The sequence below is a fragment of the Tachyglossus aculeatus genome, chromosome 5 (genome assembly GCF_015852505.1).
Source record: "Tachyglossus aculeatus isolate mTacAcu1 chromosome 5, mTacAcu1.pri, whole genome shotgun sequence".
Classification (NCBI taxonomy): domain Eukaryota; kingdom Metazoa; phylum Chordata; class Mammalia; order Monotremata; family Tachyglossidae; genus Tachyglossus; species Tachyglossus aculeatus.
The window spans coordinates 104,875,047-104,879,322 of record NC_052070.1 but is presented as its reverse complement, the minus strand read 5'-3'; positions in this window follow the sequence as shown (position 1 = coordinate 104,879,322).

Below are 4,276 nucleotides of genomic sequence, written 5' to 3'. Positions count from 1 at the left end.
ATGAGTTGATAAAACTGGTTGGAATCAAAGGATCGGAGGTCTCTGTGAGAGAACAGCACAGATTTATGGGGAGGAGAGGTGTGGAAAAGAAGTCAGGTCAGGAGGTTGTGATCAGTTAGAGGGATTGCAGAGTTGGTGAGGGTAGAGATGTGCATTGGCTAGAGATGATGAGATCGAGTGTGTGTCCAATTTGGCGAGTGGGTGAGGTGGGGTGGAGCAGGAGGACAGTGGAGAGGAGGAGTGATAGAATGTGGGCAGCAGAAGGGTCATCAGGAACATCTATCTGGATATTGAAGTCCTCAAGTATCAGTGAGGGCATGGAGAGAGAGGGCGTGGAGAGAGAGAAGGAAGGTGAGAAAGGGATCAAAATCCTTCTTGTCACATTCAATGGCCGTTACCCCAACCTAATCCTCCTTGACCTGTTGGCTGCCTTTGACATGGCTGACCACCTCCTTTTCCTGGAAACGTTGTCCAACCTCAGATTACCTGACACTTTCCTCTTCCATCTCTACTATTTCTCCACCCGCTTATTCTGAGTCTCTTTCATAGGCTCTTCCTCTGCCTCTCACACCAAGGTTCAATTCTGGGTCCCCTTCTATTCTTCACCTACACCCACTCCTTTGGAGGAATTATTCACTCACATGGATTCAACTACCACCTCTATGCAAAGGATTCCCAAATTTTCATCTCCAACCCTGATCTCTCTCCCTCTCTGCAGTCTCACATTTCCTCCTGCCTTTCAGACATCTCTACTTGGATGTCTTGCCATCACCTCAAACTTAACTTGCCAAAAACAGAACTCCTTTTCTTCTCACCCAAACCCTGCCCTTCTCATGAATTTCCCATCACTGTAGATTGCACCACCATCCTTCCTGTCTCACAAGCCCGTAACCTTGGCGTTTTCCTTGGACTCCTCTCTGTTATTCAACCCTCATATTCAATCCATCACTAAATCCTATCGGTTTGACCTTCACAATATCACTAAAATCCACCCTTTCCTCATTCCTCCTCCAAGCCCCGCAGCACTTTTGTACGCATCTGAAATTTTATTTATTTATATTAAAGTCTGTCTTCCCCTCTAGACTACAAGCACATTGTGAGCTGGGAATGTGTCTGTTAAATTGTAATATTGTACTCTCCCAAGCATGTTCCTGAACACATTAAGCACTCAGTAAATAGTATTGACTAACTGACTGACTGACTGACTGTGGGGGTTAGAGTTATCTGAGGCATCTGTCTACATGTTTTGTTTTGTTGTCTGTATCCCCCTTCTAGACTGTGAGGCCGCTGTTGGGTAGGGACCGTCTTTATATGTTGCCAACTTACACTTCCCAAGCGCTTGGTACAGTGCTCTGCACACAGTAAACGCTCAATAAATACGATTGAATGAATGAATAAATATAATTGGATGAATGAATGAATGAAATAGTGCAGAACTGATGCTTGAAGGACCTCCAGAGTTAGAGGTGAGCATAGGAAGGGATAGAGAATGAGAAAAAGAATCCAGAAAGATAGGAGGGTAACCAGGAGGAAACAACATCAGTGAAGCCAAAGTTAGTAATTCCAGGAAAAGGGAGCAATGAAGGCAGAGGTTGTGGAGGATTAGTATGGAGTAGAGTCCATTGTATTTGGCAAGAAGGAGGTCTTTGGTGATCTTAGAAAAGGACGTTTCCATGGGGTGGAGCAGAATCCAGGCTGGAGGAATTGAAGGAGAAAATTGGAGGAGATGAAGTGGAGGTAGTGGGTGCAAACAACTCACAAGAGGAATTCAGGAAGGATGAGGTAATAACTGGAGGGTGATGTAAGGGCAGCGGAGGGTTTTTTAGGATAGGGGTTTCATGAGCTTATTTGAAAGCACTGACCTGTTAAAGATGTCCTCATAATGCATAGAAGTGAGGGTTCTGAGTGTGCCATTGTGATAAGCTGGCAGGGAAATGTCATCGCGATACCCAGGTAGAGGAGGGTGGGGCAGGAAGCTTCTGTGGAACGGTGTCTCTCTGGTCTGCAGCCTGAGGCTGCAGTGTGGGAGGGAAATTGTCCCAAGAGCTGAGACTCCACACTCACTCCAACTCCAACTCCTGTTTCCAGACCAAACACCAGGTTATCTTCCTCCCTTCCTCAGAACTCCCGTCTAAATTCAGTTTCAGCCCCATTCTAGCTCTGCCATATATGCTTGACTGCACCCATAAAATAATAATAATGATAATAGTATTTGTTAAGTGCTTACTTCGTGCTAAGCATTGTTCTAAGCTCTGGAATAATAATGATGGTATTTGTTAAGCGCTAACTATATGCCAGGCACTGCTCTGAGCGCTGGGGTAGATACAAGGTAATCAGGTTGTCCCAAATGGGGCTGAGTCTTAATCCCCATTTTACAGATGAGGTAAATGAGGCCCAGAGAAGTTGTGTGACTTTCCCAAAGTCACACAGCAAATACTGCCCCAATTACCCGCTAGTCTGACCAGTGTCTGAGTTCCAGTTCTCAATCCTGGCACCTAGTTGGGGAATGACCTGCTATCTTTCAGTCATTGCCTCTCTTCCTTGATGCCTGATTCCTTATTTCATGAGAAATCTGAGCTCCTTCAGTGCCCAGGATGATGTAAGCTCTCAATGCTAACTCATGCCCATATCCCGTTCGCTTCTACCTTCTGTTCATAATTTATGGTCTTCCCCTAGATTGTGAGGTCTTCAGAGTGCAAATCAGTGTGGGCAGTAGGTGCACTATGCATTTCATAGGTCTCCGTCGCACTGTTCTCCTGTGATACCTGGCCAAAACAGTAAAATGAGGCCGGTCAATTGTGGTCTGACCTAAAAGGAAATCGGATTGCATTGGGTAAAAATCAAACACGGACCTCCACCTGGTCCAGGCATGAATTCTACCACTGAACCTCTGCTCCTCCTTGCTGCAAATCTTTATGTTCACCTCCAATTACCCCGTGTCCAAGACAGGTTCTCGGAATGGCACAAAGGGATAAATTTCATTTTAATTCTCTCCACTTGGCCGCCAATTGAAACAGAAAAACGATGTTTCTTCTGCTCTTGCGAACTTTCCCACAATTGTAGTGATGCAAAAGGGTGGAAGGATTTTGGCACATCTTTTCGTAACCCCACTCAACTTCATCCTCTTTGCTTATGGTCCCTGCAGAAGCCAAAGTAACCTAAAAAGTTCTTGCCAAGGATGAAAACCCGGTTCCTCTTAGTCAAAGGTGAGCCGAAGGTTAGAGTTGTGCAAATGGAAACTCCTGCCTCCAGGGGAATGGCCAGAAAGTTTCTAAGGTGTCATTCATTCATTCATTCATTCAAGCGTATTTATTGAGAGCTTACTGTGTGCAGAGACTGTACTAAGCGCTTGGGAAGTACAAGTTGGTAACACATAGAGATATGGCAAGCAGGCTGCCATTAGAGGAGTGAAGTGTGGTGATGGGTTTTAATAGGTGGGCAATAAGATGAGGTAGGAGGGGGAAAGGTGATTACCTGCTTTAAAGCCGATGGGCAGGAGTTTCTATTTGATGCGAGGGTGGATAGGCAACCACTGGAGGTTCTTGAGGCGAGGGGAAACGGGCTGCATGGTTTTGTAGAAAAATGATCTGGGCAGCAGCGTGAAGTATGGACTAGAATGGGGAGAGACAGAAGGCAGGGAGGGTCAGCAAAGAGGATGATATAGTAATCAAGGTGGGGTAGAATAAGTTCTTGTATTAGCATGGTAGCAGTTTGGATAGAGAGGAAAGGATGGATTTTAGCAATGTTGCGAAGGTAGAACAGACAAGATTTAGTGATAGATTGAATGTGTGAGATGCATGAGAGATGAATCTAGGATAATGCCAAGGTTACAGGCTGGTGAGATGGGAAGGATGGTGGTGGTGCTGTCTTCACTGATAGGAAAAACTGAAGAAAGTTTGGGTGGGAAGATAAGGAACTCTGTTTTGGATATTTTAAGTTTGAGGTGTCGGCGGGACATCCAAGTAGAGATCCAAGTCAGATCCTCTGACTCCTAGACCCCTGCTCTTTCCACTAGACCACACTGCTTCAAGGCTTTTGTCTTTGGTACCACCTTTTGCTTTCAGTGTTTGTTGGGTTATCTCAACACGCTTCATTTTTCTTTGTTGGATTTGTTCACTGTCCTCAGATAATCTGCTTTTTATCCTCTAGAGATGACTACTCCAGCCTTGAGCCCCATTCTAGCACCAAACCAAACTTCTTATATAAGAACTGTTAACCAGCTGTAAAATGGGCTGCTTTGAATTTCACTGTTGTTTATCACTTCTGTCTACCCCGA